Source organism: Phyllobates terribilis, unplaced genomic scaffold (assembly GCF_046119375.1).
Source record: "Phyllobates terribilis strain yellow unplaced genomic scaffold, ASM4611937v1 Scaffold_14__1_contigs__length_39327217, whole genome shotgun sequence".
Classification (NCBI taxonomy): domain Eukaryota; kingdom Metazoa; phylum Chordata; class Amphibia; order Anura; family Dendrobatidae; genus Phyllobates; species Phyllobates terribilis.
In genome coordinates, this window is record NW_027362774.1 from 25,042,067 (window position 1) to 25,058,100 (window position 16,034).

Sequence of the window (16,034 nt, forward strand, 5' to 3'; positions counted from 1 at the left end):
GCTAGACCAGACTAGAAGGTCTCCACTTTCCCCCTTTCCCTAGTGTCTGGGCTCCCTTTCCCTTTTCCCTCTGTGCTGCACTAAGTCTTTCCCACACCTGGCGTGACACTAACACCGAACTTTATAGTTCGGGTTTGCTCATCCCTACCCCCTATGTAAGAATATCATGAAATCTTATGAACACAAGTTGTTCTTAAGGAGTAGGATGCTTATTACCGTGCTCCTGTAAGATCCTGCATTCCTGCACCTCTACATGGAGCGATAAAGCTGATATCACGCTGTCAGTGTAATGTATTCACTGTGTTATTAATACTCTGCCCTTTGCGCTCAGTTCGCCCGTACATCTGTTCTTGCCAGGGAAACTTTCAGTGGCATCACTTCCAGTGAGAATGACGTTCATTAATCAGTGAATGAGGGCAATCGTCCTTCTGTGGCAGCGAGCGCCGGCTTTATCACACTTTGTCTTGTACACATTTGCCATTTGGCGTCCTGCTCCAGAGCAATTTAATAAACAGAGTGGGCGCTTAGATGGAACATCGAAATACGCCGCCGGTCTGACGTCTCTTCCTCTCCGACAGCTGCTGGAACACTTTACACACTTGATTGTCCAGCTGTGAGCGCACGCAGAAAAACTGCAGGATGATACGACCAAGAATTACACACCCAAAGAAAGAAAAAACTAGACTATTTCTTACAGTTTTTGAAGCTGATCTACATCAATTTCCATTTTTGGAGGCCACACCTGGTGAGCCTTAAGCCACAGCTTTGGCAGAACAGAGCTGATGGAAGCAGCTAGACCCGGCAAAGGTAAATACGGTGCTTAAAATGGACATTGATGTTGTTAACTTGCTGAAAACTGTATCTGAAGCCAAGCGGGCATAGCTGCCACTGAACAGGGTCTAGGATATTACATGTGTAACATTCCTGCGAGCCACCAAGATGGACTATTTTATAAGCAGTTTATGATGTGTAATAAACTGCTGGACTTCAGATTAACGGAAAACGTTGCATGTGTGCTTTAATTGACCTGGTGAAGTGAGTGCCCCTCAACATGATCGATAGCGCTACCTCACAATTGGTTAGAGAATGCGGGCAACTGCAGCCTGGTTGCAAGGGGTAACAGCACAGGACGACAAACGTGGATGCAAGCATCTGGCTGTCGCTTGGCGGGGCCACGAAGATTAAAGCATCTGGCTGTACCTCGGCGGGGTTACAAAAATGGTCATCGCACTCAAACCTGGTTTGCTGTGGCTCGGTGGGGCCACAAAAAATTTTCCGGGGAGAGTGGTGTGAACAGCGCACCAAAATGGCTAAGTGGTTGGATGACCGGCCGCAAACGTTCTGCAGCAAAATGGAGTGTCCTGAAGAAATGCAGGAGCTGATAAAGATGGCTGTGAGGGGAGCAGCAAATGAGACTGAAGCTATTGAGCGATTAAAGTGCCTGTTAAAATCGCAGCAGCAGGCATTTGAGAAATGACAACAGGACTTGGTGCAGGAACGGCAGGAGCTGTTGGACAGAAGGGCGGTAGCGGACCATTCCTTGAGTTTTCCTGTGGCGCTGGTGCTATTCCAGAGGGCCCAGAGAGGTAGTAAGAGATGTTGTGAACTGGGTCCTAAGACTATCGCGTGTTTTTTTTTTAAAGTACCCCCTACAGGTGTGGTTGTCCAAAAGGGGGCGGAGTCTCAAAAGAGGGTGGAGCATAGCAAACCAAGATTGGTTACTGGTCGTGGGTTGGTACCACTTAAAAATGACAATTCGAACGTTGATAACTGGGTAGCTCCAGTAGAAGGGGTTGACATCAAAGTGAGTGGTGACTTGTTGGTCCACAACACCATGGGGAGTGACACAGACCCCACAGCTGACGGTGACACTACGAAAGTAGAAAGAGAGTTCGGTCAGGAGAAATTAAACGAGGTGAGAAAGTCCCCCTCTCGTCGTCAAAGGCGCAAGGGCCACAAAAAAGTTGCTCCTGTAGCCTTTGCTGAAAGGGTAAATAAAGAAAATGCAATGCTGTGAGCCTTTATTCCGGGTGTGGATCCTCCTTTAGGAGCAGAGGAGATTGTGGAACCCTGCTGTTCACAGGTACCACAGGACCCAGGGTGCATGGATGGGCTTCTCCACAAGAGGCCCTCATTAGATACAAACACCTCCACCCTTCCACCTCATACCACCAGAGGGAGCCCGTTAGGGATATATATATGGAGGGTGGAGCCAGGCAGTTCAGTCAGTCAGACAGATTCAGAGAGTCTGGGGGCGTGCTGACGCTGAGAGCAGCGAAGACGCATCACGTCTGCTGCTGTGTTCTGAGGGCCCCGAGTGTGGCCAACAGCAAGGAGGAGAGGAGAGAGGAGTTGAGGGAGTAGAGGAGCATCATAGGCTCACCCCGAATATACAAACCGGACACCGGGTCCGCGCCTACAGGGTCCTTTATACCCAGTAGGGATCACCGGCATACCAGGAGGACTACAAGTCCCAGGCCGACCTGAAGCTAAACCCTTAACAGGATCAGGAACCACGAAGGCCCCAGTGTTACCAGGGATAGTGGTTGCCAGCAGAAGGTCCTACTACCAAGCGACAGGTGAAGGAACAGCACGACACATAAGCTAGGCCCAGTTGCAGGCTGGCCAGGACCATACAGAGAGGCAGACACGGACCAGGAGGCCTTATACCTGCTCACTGGGGAGAAGTCCTGAAGTGCACCCATCCTACTGAGTACCCTGGACCGTACCTGACATCCGCACTAGTAAACATATTGAAGCGAATCCCCTGTCTATGTCAGTTACTCCTGCTGCGCCATTCCACCTGCACTACAGGTCCCAGCATCACCACCCACCATCAAACTCTACCCTGCCCTGAGGCCTGCTCCACTTGTGGGGAGCCGTTCCATCCCAGCTGCCTTATAAACTGCCTCAGAGGTCTGCAGCAGCGCTGGTACAAATTACCAGAAACCACAGGTGGCGTCACGATCGAACTATAAACCCCATATAAACTTTCTCCCCTTTTAGTTGACCGCCCTGGGCCACGGACAGGGCCAGCCACTGTGACATATCCCTTTCCCCCAGCATCTATCGACCCCGACTCCGAGTACCCCATTGCCCTGGGGGCGCGACAAGATCAAGATGGAAGAGGAAGAGACATTGCCAGCAGCAACCTCCGGTACAGTATCCGACAATAAAGAAGATCAAGAGGAAGAGTTGAATGCAGTTCTGCCCATTTGGTACAAGCAGGATGATCTACTGAGACAAAAGGATCAGGAACCGACAAACTCTGAAAAGGGCGCTGAAAGTGGAGGTGGCCAATCATGACCAAGAGCTGGAACCTGTCAGACAGCGGTATCAGAGTGACGTGCAGCGACTAAGGAAAAACATGGAGAACGTGTCCCAGGACCAGCTGAGTCTGGAGTCTGAACAGCAGAAAATAAACCAGGTTGTGAAGAACTTGCAGCGAGAACTGGAGGAAAGCAGTGAGGAAATCAACCAATGGAAGGAAATGTTGCAGAAAAGTAAAGAGGACATTCGCAAAACCAAGGAGGAGGTTTTGCAGTTGAAGCTTGAGAAAGAGGAGTCTGAAGATGAGCTGAATGAGATGAAAAATTGTTTCTCCCTGGTACAGTCAGAGCTGAACCAAGTGAAGAAAGGCTCTGTGGATGCGGAGAAAGCAGAGGTCACAAGAAAGGAAGTGCAGAGATTCCAGGAGCAGGTGAAGCAGCTGATGCAGGAGAAGCAAAAGCTGGACAAGGGACTACACCAGCGGGAGAGGGAGCTATCTGCCTTAAAAGGGGAGCTGAAGGACGAAGTTTCTGGACGCGATCAAGACCTAGAACAACTGCGCTAACAGTTTAACCAGGAGCTGCGTGAATCCAAGAGGGAGTATGATGAACACAATAGGGACCTGCAACAAACCAAGAGTGACTATGAGGATCTCCTCAAGGTTAATAAAAAACTAGAGGAAGATAAGGCGGATGCAGAGCACATGCGCCAAGTGATTGAGACCACTCTGCAGGACATCCGTGATGAGAATGATGATCTCCGCAGAAAGATTCTAGGACTGGAAGCACAGGTGAAGGAGCTGAGGACATTTTGTGATGATCTCCAAAGGGCAGAGACGTGCCTTAAGGATAGAATCGGCAGGATGGAAGCTGAGCAGAAAAAGATGGAGGAGTCTATTGGAGAAGTCACAGACCAGAGTCAAGAGTTTGCCACTGGAGAAGGGAGGTATGAAGCAAATACCTCCTCGAATAATGCGAGCTTGGGTGATTCGGTGGATGTAAGAGCCGAGATCAAGGAGCTAAAGGAGGCGCTACAAGCCCATTTGAAGCAAGAGAAGCTTGAGAGACTGGCTGTCGAGAGCCGAGTTGGCGCATTGGAGTCAGAGGGGCGAGTAGTTGAGCTAGAGGAAGAAGTTTTCGAGCTCAAAGGTCGTCTGGTAAAGTAACAATCAATGAACAAGGTCGCCTTGGAGAAGGAAAAGGGCAAACAAGTTGCGCTTAATCCTCTATACCATGAGAAGGTAGACCTGAAGAGAGCTGAGGAAGTGTTAAAAGAAGATCAGTATGGGATGGAAAATGTCAAAAGGAGAATTCTTGAGTTCATAGCTGTGAGTCAGCTCAGGGGAAGCATACAGGGTGAAGAAGTTGAAAGTCAGTTGTCCCTGAAACCTGAGCCAGATGATCGTTTGGAGACCACTGGTGAGACAGAAACTTCTTGGTACAAGTGTCTCATAGATGAACCCGAAGAATTGAGAGAAGAATGCACCAGAGAGTCAGTGCATGAAGAGTTTAAGAAGGCCGTGGGAGCCTGTAAGGTGTACTCGACCTCAGAAGCTAAACAGCTGGTGGTCCTGTCCACAACTGAAGTCACAGTGAAGAGGGTGGCTATCCTAAGTGACATGCACTGGCAATGTGTTCGCACGAAGCGGATTGTCCGGTTGAAAACGGAACAAGCCATTAGACAACTGGAGCTTATGAGAAAAGCTCAAAGTCTGCAGGAAGAAGTCATCCGGGTGCCTCATGCTCTGGTAAGAAAGCTCATTGAGAGAAATGGCTAAGCCATGCAAATGATGGTAAAGAAGTCTGGTGTGATGAAAGTAAGCAGTCCACGTGATCATCAGGACTGGATACCGGATGAAGACGGCATGGTGTCATTCTCCGCTGTAGGAACGGAAGAAAATCTCGCATATATACGAATGCTGATGGAGTACCGAGTGACCTACCTGTGAGAGGTAGAACAGTTGAATCTCGCCAGACTGCGAATGGAAAGACAGCGTCACCTGAGCAGCAGAAGATGGCAGCAGTCTATAAATTGTGAGACCAGACAGAGAAAGGGCCCTCCAAATAATAGAATGGCTACAGCTGGCATGGGTTTAAAGGTAGTGAGACCTCCAGTAACTCAGGTCTGAGAGGCCCATACAAATGACCCAGTAGAGTACAAGACAGTACGGAGTCGGACCTGACCTTAGATACAAGGGCAAGTGAGTCGCACTGCTGCATTGACTGCTGGGAGCAGGGGAGGTCTGACAAGGTTACGACTCGGAAATGTGACTTGACAAAGTTAGTGACCATGACAGATGGTAGGTCCCTAAGGAATGGGCAAATGTTGATGACTAATGTTCCAGGAACTGAGCAGCACAAACGTCAAGTACATGGACTCTGTGTGAACCGTGGGTTATAATGTGATTGTATATATCATGTGTTCAATACCATGGGTTTGAACAAGAGGGGGGGGATATGTAATGCAGCGGCTTGCTGCATTGCCAAAATGTCTGAGGGGGTGTGTTCTGGCTGACCACGTACCTCCCCTTCAGGTGACTGATCACATGGCTGTGACATCATCACAGGTCCTGTGCGCACAGAGGGATATATATATCCGGGTGGTTTTGAAACACAGGAAGGCAAGAGACCTGATCCCTGTGCCTGGGACACTATTAGACCCGGGGGGGGGGGCACGAGGTCTGGAGGCCACACCTGGTGAGCCTTAAGCCACAGCTTTGGCAGAACACAGCTGATGGAAGCCGCTAGACCCAGCAAAAGGTAAATACGGTGCTTAAAATGGACATTGATGTTGTTACCTTGCTGAAGCCAAGCGGGCATTGCCGCCACTGAAAAGGCTCTAGGATATTACATGTGTAACATTCCTCCTCCTGACAATGACTGATGGCATAAAAATAATAGCTAAGGAGCCCACCGTGGACTTATTAGATGAATCCCCTCCGATCTTGAGTACTTTTCTGTAACTTTGTAACTGACATATAGAAAGAAACAAAATAAGTCATATCTTTAGGTGATTGATATTTTACCCATAAGGCCGTGCTGCACTTTCATTTAAATGTCTTTTTAATAAACCCAATAACGGAGACGCGATGTGTCCCATCTCACCGCCTGTCCATTGGCTCCTCACCGGTGACAGCCATCACTGACACCGCATCCGTCACCTCCTCTCCGGGATGATAATGAGACGAGATCTTGTCATTATCCATTAGTCAAAAGCGACAAATGATGAAAAGAATCGAAGGATTGATGTCAGCAAAGATATGGAGGAATGGAAATAAATCAAAATATATTAGTGCGACGCTCGCGGTTCATTGTCTGCGACTAAGTGACAGATTCCGAAAAATACTAAAACTTATATTAATACAAGAAATAATCAAAAAATACCGGTAAATGCTCATCGGATCGGTCTTGCACCGGTCACCCTATTCAGATCCATACAATAAAGTATTCAAAAAGTCCCAAAAATGTTCAGATAGTGGCAATGAAGCCATAACACCCAGAGACCCTCAGTTTGCTGACCCCCAATAAATATCTTAGGCAACATGCGTCAGACCTGCATGGTCCTCAAGCCTGACAAAAGGACCAAGTAGGTCTTAAAGATTTTGCCTGGGAGCGCAGCAGATATTTATTTTCTGCCTTTTTTAATTTTTGAGCTGTTGTGTTCAACCATTTTTTGTGGATCAATAAAGCAATTCCTTTAAGACTATGTGAGCGCCGGCCATCGTTTGGACTATTTATATTAGATTATCACCTTGCTGTTCTCGGCTCCTAAATAACAAAATTGACTAATTATGAATTAATATCAACCTTTATTAAATATTGCTTTATTTAAAGGTTGATTTGCTCCTGAAGATACTGGGAAAGCCGGGAAAGGACATGTGAAAGCTGTAATAATGACTATATTGATTACTATGGCTCCAAAATGAGAGATGTGCCCATTGATGCAATGATATAAATCATATATGTCATTGCTTTATAAAAAGGTTTTTTGCTCATGAGGAAACTGGGAAAGCTGGGTGACATTCCGATCCTACATGCTATAGAGGTAATATTGATCATCACCCAGCTTTCTCCATAGGATGACTTATTACAGGAAGAGAATGAACTGATCTGGATATGTCCATGTTGCTTTGACTAATACATAAAACCGCCGCATATAAATAAAACAGCATAAATCTCCTAATCTCCAGCGTCGGATGATCAGCACAGTAATTGTTCCATCAATATTTCAGGCGAGATCCAGATGTGTCCCTGGAAGATCATTATTCTTTTATACCCGCTAATCATAAATCCCGTGGCCATTACATGGATACAGCTGCTATCAATAACTATGTCCTAATAATGACAGAAGAAGAAGAAGAAAATCTTTACCCTATTTGTACCCGCCTGTTATTTGCATGGAGACGGAGGTTTATTTAAACTCCACTATGGTAATCTGCAGGCTAGAAATGAAAGATGTAAGTGGCGACGAGATGCCAGCGACGTGAGTGATGCCTCCCGATGGCGCGAGGACTCCACTAAGACGGTGAAAACCTGTCACTTGTATTAAAGGGAAACCGATACAAATGAGGAATATTGGAACAAAAATGTTCTTGTAACGCTCCAGCTATTCCGAAACTTCTGAAACTTGCCCTGCACTTATGTCATTTGGACACTTATTTTCGGTTATATGAAAAGTTATAAAAGTTGGATAACGTTCCGTCACAAACAGTTGGGTAACGTTCCGTCACAAACAGTTGGGTAACGTTCCGTCACAAACAGTTGGGTAACTTTCCGTCACAAACAGTTGGGTAACTTTCCGTCACAAACAGATGGGTAACTTTCCGTCACAAACAGTTGGGTAACTTTCCGTCACAAACAGTTGGGTAACTTTCCGTCACAAACAGTTGGGTAACTTTCCGTCACAAACAGTTGGGTAACTTTCCGTCACAAACAGTTAGGTAACTTTCCGTCACAAACAGATGGGTAACTTTCCGTCACAAACAGTTGGGTAACTTTCCGTCACAAACAGTTGGGTAACTTTCCGTCACAAACAGTTGGGTAACTTTTCGTCTGAAACAGTTGGGTAACTTTCCGTCACAAACAGTTGGGTAACTTTCCGTCATAAACAGTTGGATAACGTTCCATCACAAACAGTTGGATAACTTTCCATCACAAAAAGTTGGTTTATGATTAAATGCAACTCATTTTTGCCTTTTGTCTAAGCATTTTTTAGCATTTTTGGAATTTTTTATTTCAAAATACAGCATATGCTCTTGGTATGGTGTTTTTTTTTATGTTTTTTTATTTTTATTTTTTTTATTAGGCAGCTCTATGGGATGCCACAAACAAATGGCATTGAAACAACTGGAAAAAATATAGCTTAAAATGCAAAAAAAATCAATACGGTCTAAGGGTGGTATCACATGCAAAGTTATTTTTCTGCAAAATTGACATTGCCATTTTTCGTGCAATTATTGAGCCACAGCTAGAAGTAAATCTAGAGGGGAGGAGAAGTATATGTCCTTCCTTTAAGTTTCCAGATTCTTTCTGAACCTATTTCTGGCTGAGAGTTTATGGAGCAGACACTAAGTTGTTTGGGGAGTTTTGTATTTTTGAGGAGGATTTTGAAAGTTCCCATTCAGTTTCCGCTGCAAAAACTCCTAAAAAAATGAATTCAGTGTGCACAGAACCATAGATTACATGATCTCAAAGTGGTTATCAGGTGAATTCCGCCCAGAATCCACTTGAAAAGAATCGGAAATGCGGCCCATAAAATAAACATGGTGCACAGCAATATCAAAACGACATTACTGTCGTGACATCTCATGTCACATTCGTCTTGAAGCTGTTAAAAGAAGGTACATGCTCATTCTTCGGGCGGCTTCAGCTAGGAAGACACCCACACTCTACACATCACAGTATAGGAGAGAAAAACCCCGGCAAAAAGATGGCTATACTGACTTAGGAAAACCACCACGGCATTTTCCGGAAGCGGCTTTGCCTGTGAAAACTCGGTGGTTGTTCCATTGTCTAAAAAACAGTGTGCACATGATGATTTTTTCAGGTAGATTTAGCTATGAAGAAGCTCCATACTCTACAATACAAGAGTCAATGGGTAGACTCAAAAGACTCCCGATCATCTTTTTGCATCAAAAACTGCTAACGGTTCCTTCATTGGAGTGGAGTGAAAAAAAACAAAAAAATGACCCAAAACGCAATTAAAAAAATGCTCAAAAAACCTGTTGAAAAAGCACTCAGGAAATACACCCCCCCCAAAAAAAAACAGTAAAAAGAGATGACGGTTTTGCTGAAGCGTGTTCCGCTCGAAAAACTCGGCAGATTCGCCCACCTGAAAAAGATGTCATGTACACATACCCATGAAGGGAGTCTGTGTGCCTCCACAAAAATCAAATCCCATGCGGAACATCGGTATTGCATTGGATTTTTACATTTTTTATTTTTAACAGTCTTCAGCTCAGTCTTGAGTCATGGCGACTTGATGGATGAACGCTCTTGTAGGAAGATCGATCTTGTACAAGCCTAGAAAGGTCCACCAGGGTCTTCTCCACCGTTATCTTGATAGTATCAAGCCATCGGGTTGCTCGTCTTCCTCTTCGTCTTGTTCCTTTTATTCTTTGGACCATGATGTCCTTCTCCAGTGATTGCCCTCTTCGTATGATGTGTCTAAAGTAGCCAAGTCGTAGCTCGGTGATCTTTGCTTTGATTCCAGAAATAACCCGATTCTTATTCATCACGATAAGGTTTCTATACAAATGTGGAGATCGTCTCCAGCGATTCCAGGATTATTTCTTTTAAAGCCATGGATGAATAGAATGACAGCAATCCAAACATACTCAGCTTGTGAAGACACGTTTTATCCACAGTGAAACAAAGAGAGGTCAAGGCAGGTAACACATCCAGTCACAGTACAGATAATAAGATGTTGTGCCCAGACAGAAGCAATCTCAAGGCGCACTGAGGCTTAAACATTTGGCTTCCTGCTGCCTTCGCGTTTCAAAGCTTTGGAAGTTTTAGAATGTTACCTTGATTTCTAATAACTCCCAGCCGGGACTGCAAGAGACCAGCGGATCACATAACTTCATTACCAAGGGGCGAAGGGCAACAGCTGTTTTAGTGATTTATTTAGAGTTTGGATTTTTGGGAGCAGGTCGCGTATGACAGGTGCCTTCTAGAAGCGCTTACAGAACCTTCCAGGGCTATCTCTGGGGATGGCTGTTTTGAAGTCTCTGCGGACGATCGGCATCAGTGGTTAAAGAGTATTTTGACATCATAAGATGATGTTCTTACAAAAAGCTAAAAAATTCATATATAAAAAAAAAGGAATAAAACTGAACGTAATATTACTCTAACTGTCTAGTAACAAACTAATGATGTTTCACTAGTGATGTTGTGCTGACCAGACATGTCTACATCAACAATAGAGTCTGGTAAATGGAGACCTGAAGAAAACATTGGTAAAGGGAGCAATACTCCTTTTGTCCTGTGCGGATGCATTTTTAGTCCACCACTGGTCTCATGAAGACGAATCCTTTGTCCAAAGCCAATCTCAAAGATGTATCCTTGCCCCACTGCTGGGTGTGCAGATGATTCCCTTCTCCACCGCTGGGTGCACAGACAATTCCCTGCTCCACCGCTGGGTGCACAGACGATTCCCTGCTCCACCGCTGGGTGCACAGACAATTCCCTGCTCCACCGCTGGGTGCACAGACGATTCCCTGCTCCACCGCTGGGTGCACAGACAATTCCCTGCTCCACCGCTGGGTGCGCTGACGATTCCCTGCTCCACCACTGGTTGCATAGACGATTCCCTGCTCCACCGCTGGGTGCACAGACTATTCCCTGCTCCACTGCTGGGTGCACAGACAATTCCCCGCTCCACCGCTGGGTGCGCAGACGATTCCCCGCTCCACCACTGTTTGTACAGACGATTCCCCGCTCCACCGATGGGTGTACAGACGATTCCCCGCTCCACCGCTGGGTGTACAGACTATTCCCTGCTCCACCGCTGGGTGCACAGACAATTCCCTGCTCCACCGCTGGGTGCGCTGACGATTCCCTGCTCCACCACTGGTTGCATAGACGATTCCCTGCTCCACCGCTGGGTGCACAGACTATTCCCTGCTCCACCGCTGGGTGCACAGACAATTCTCCGCTCCACCGCTGGGTGCGCAGACGATTCCCCGCTCCACCACTGGTTGTACAGACGATTCCCCGCTCCACCACTGGTTGTACAGACGATTCCCCGCTCCACCGATGGTTGTACAGACGATTCCCTGCTCCACCGCTGAGTGTACAGACGATTCCCTGCTCCACCGCTGGGTGTACAGACGATTCCCTGCTCCACCGCTGGGTGTACAGACGCTTCCCTGCTCCACCGCTGGTTGTGCAGACGATTCTCTGCTCCACCGCTGGATGTACAGACGATTCCCCGCTCCACCGCTGGTTGTACAGACGATTTCCCGCTCCACCGCTGGGTGTACAGACGATTTCCCGCTCCACCGCTGGGTGTACAGACGATTTCCCGCTCCACCGCTGGATGTACAGACAATTCCCTGCTCCACCGCTGGCTGTACAGACGATTCCCTGCTCCACCGCTGGGTGTACAGACGATTCCCTGCTCCACCGCTGGCTGTACAGACGATTCCCTGCTCCACCGCTGGGTGTACAGACGATTCCCTGCTCCACCGCTGGGTGTACAGACGATTCCCTGCTCCACCGCTGGGTGTACAGACGATTCCCTGCTCCACCTACATTTAAAGGAACTCTTCAGATATCACTTTTTTCTGCCATTTTCCATGAATAATGATGCATTGATAGGATTTTCTCAACAAAAACATTTTTTTTAGCAATGGGCATTGCAGAAATGATGAATTCATAGACTAAATGTGCCAATTCCCTATATAAATAAGTAACTTAAAGGGGTATTCTGGTTATCCACAGAAAGAGCATTTCCAGTTTTTGTAATATTTTAGGGTCGCATAATTTATTACTTTAGTTAAAAATATGTGTCCCCTACCAACCCTTGACCAGACGGCGTCATAAAGTATTTGATCCAGGGGTTAATTATCGGAGCTGACCCGAGGTACCGAGGCAGCAGAAAGCTCAATTTCTGCAGTAATAAAGGCGGCGCAGGATTTGCTGGTACATTTGGAAAGGTCTTTATTAGTTCTATCTAATATTGAGATGTTACTTGTGACCTCTTCGCTGCGCATTAGGAAAGTTATAAATTATTCTTATTTTCGGATCTATAATTTTAGAAAGAAAAGTTCTTTGAGGATATTGAAGAAATGGTGCAGTAAAATCCTCGGAGATTTTTAAAATCAGAAATAGAGGAGAATTATTAGTTATCTTCAAAATACACACATTTGTGCCATTCTGTAGGATATCTCATTATAGCTTTATATTGTTTTATGAAATTAAAATAAAGTATCTTGCATTTTTTTTTATATTCTATAAACAGTTCAATCCTTGTCTAAAGGTTGAGGCTGGTATTGCAACCAAGCACCTTCTTAAGCTGCAATACCAAATTCTGCCTATGGACAAGGGTAACCCTGATGATACTCTTCTCATCTCATAAAGCCCAAACTCAATGCTTCGTGAAAGAGCAGTGGTCACCACATTTCTTTTGCAGTCTGATAATATATTGACAGTGCAAAAACATTGGCTTGCAGAGTTGCTGTTTTATGAGCCTGGGGAAGGAAATAACGAGCCATTGTGGTCTCCAGCCTCTACCAGCCTTCAGAATTTTCTCATATCTTGACCTTCTTCATCCTTGTGAATGTGACACATGAACACATGAAGTTAAAGTTTTTGAGCAGAATGAGGTCCTAGCTAGTCGGCCATTAGTGTAGACCCTAGAATGCATTGTAAGGAAAGTCCATAGATATCAATGAGAACCTTTCAGGATGATTTCTCATAATTTTCGCAATTGGGTTTTTATTAAAAATGTTGAATTTTTTTTACCTTCTGTAGCCTCTGTGTTGACAAGTTGACTGCAAAAATGAGTTAACCGAGAATCAGTCAGTGAGCTCATTCCTAGTCAATAAATGGAGAGTTTGTATCTTTTGTCTATGCCTTTTTCCGAGCTGCTCTCAGCTGATGTATGACCACAGACCACGTCAGAAGTTGAATGTGCGGCGAAACAAAGAACCTGTAAACGCCAAACAGTGCAAAATATTTAATGAACTCCCAATTACAAAAATTATTTTTAGCCCAAAATAAATCTCACGTAAAAAAAAAAAATTGTCACCAAAAGGTGGAAAGTCTATTTAATTCCTCCAGTGGTAGTGGTGTAGAGAAATTGAATACTTGCCTCTGAGTTTGTACGGAGCTCATCACTGGTGGTCACAGTCGAAGGAGATCAGCTTATTGTCAAAAAAACAATAAAAAGGGGACAACCATCGAAAACTTTATAGTATGTCAACACATTAAAGTGTGAATGAATGCAGGGAACAGAGGATGGGGCTGATTCATCATTGCTTTTGTGCTTTTTTTTTGTCTAGTTTTGTATATTTGTAGCTCATTTTTCTCTTGCACCTTTGTCTAGTTTTATACATTTTAGCTCATTTTTCTTTTGAGCTTTTTTGTCTAGTTTTGTATACTTTTAGCTCATTTTTCTCACGCTTTTTTGTCTAGTTTTGTATATTTTTAGCTAATTTTTCTTTTGAGCTTTATTGTCTAGTTTTGTATATTTTTAGCTCATTTTTCTTTTGAGCTTTTTTGTCAAGTTTTATACATTTTTATACATTTTTCTTTTGAGCTTTTTTGTCTAGTTTTGTATATTTTTAGCTCATTTTTCTCTTGCACCTTTGTCTAGTTTTATACATTTTAGCTCATTTTTCTTTTGAGCTTTTTTTGTCTAGTTTTGTATATTTTTAGCTTGCTATTCTTTTGCGCCTTTTTAAAGTCAATTTTCTGTGTGTTTTCTTTTAGTTCGCCATTGTGGGCAGGGTTTAGAGTTTGCAGATATTTTCACCTGATTCATCATTTTCGGTTTCCAGAAAAGTGGAAAAAAATTTTTTTTGCACAACTGTGCATGTCAGAATTTTTTGGTGCATTTTTTTGGGACATTTTACACTAAAAAAATTGCAAGAAATGATTCTTGACTTTGTGCAAAATTCTTCGAAACGGTGCAGGCGATTCTTGAATTTTGCACAAATGACGGCAATGAAGACAAAAAATAAAGGGACTTAAAAAATATATAAAAAAAGTCAATGATGAATCGGGACCTGATGGTTTTACAGGAGCATGTGCTTTGTGTATTAGGTTTCTATTAGAGGACACTTATGTTTACTTATTTGATAAACATGTAGATACTTAGTATCTTCCTCCCAATAACAAATATTATAAAGTGTTCTATTTTGAGTTCTATCCAAGATCAGATGTATCAGATGACAAATTAACCATTGCTGTCTTCTATTTACCATCTGAGGTGGTATTCAGGGTGGTCATACAATGGTGGACAAGCTGCCAGCAGGTGGCATCACCTTCCTATAAGGTACAGCCGCCTGACCATATAGTGGAGGTGCATTGCTGTATACAAGCATCACCAATATACCGGCTTCAACCAAAATAGAACAGTATTCCCAGCATCCTAAATCTAATCTCTTAGGTCTCCGCACATTGCAAGCTTGTAGAAGTAGAATTGGAAATGCAAAGACTTATTGCTCCATCCAATAAACTGGTGGATGTGATCGAGAATGATCATCCACACGAAGGTGACCTCAATAAAAGCAAATGAAGGGACTTCTGTCCATAATAAGTTATGACGCCTTGTAACGTCTGCAGTATCTGCAGATTACTGTTATATAGGGATGGGTGCGGGGCGGAGAAGACTGAATTAATTTGATGACTGCTACAGAGATAAATGTTTTTGGATCACTGATATGAATTGTGTAAAATTTTACTGCAGATATAAGGATGGTATTTAGAAAAAAATGTGACCTACAGCAGAATATACAGCAGGAGGTGTCCGGCATGTTCTAACCAAGTCCTTTATTGAAAAATGGAGCAAAATGCAAGACAAAGTCACACTTTGTCCCTTCAGACTATACAAGGCACATAGCTTTGCATAGGAGCTGTGAACAGTTTGCAAAGTTGCATGCATCGGAGTAATAAAGCACAATTAATTGAAAATTGTTACAATCCCTTTAAGCATCAATCTGCTAATCAATATGTGATTTACATATAAAGTTGTTACTGGTTTAATTAGTTACTAAAGTGACAGTAGTAGAGCTAGAACATATTGCTTGCTACAATTTCTCATCGTTTTTCACAAATCTGATAGAAAGTGATAACTACCAGAGTAGATGTAAGGGGTTAAAATTACAAGCTTGGTTCAACAATGAGGGGCAAGGGTTCTTCATGCACTTGTATTGCACTAAGATACATTGTCTTGTAAAACTTGCACTAGACATGGGAAAGTCTTGTAGAAAGATAAAATATTAACTAACTTAAATAGAAAATCACACGTTAAGCAAGGAATCGTGTTACCAGACACTTCTCAAAATAAATAATGAATTAAAATGTACATTTGGAAAAGCATCAAGACTACTAGGGATCTTCAGAGTCAGTGAAATCAACTGATGAAAGATGGCAACTCCCACTATAGTCACTGAAATGAGGTGCGGTCCATGGTGCTGGAAGATGGCAACTCCCACTATAGTCACTGAAATGAGGTGCAGTCCATGGTGCTGAAAGATGGCAACTCACACTATAGTCACTGAAATCAGATGCTGTCCACGATGCTGGAAGATGACAACT

The 16,034-nt window shown here is 44.1% G+C and overlaps 1 pseudogene; it reads left to right on the forward strand.

The window, feature by feature from the left end:
* Nucleotides 1–3,120: 3,120 nt before the first annotated feature.
* On the forward strand, nt 3,121–15,012 carry LOC141175709 (cingulin-like; annotated as a pseudogene).
* The last annotated feature ends 1,022 nt before the right edge of the window (nt 15,013–16,034 follow it).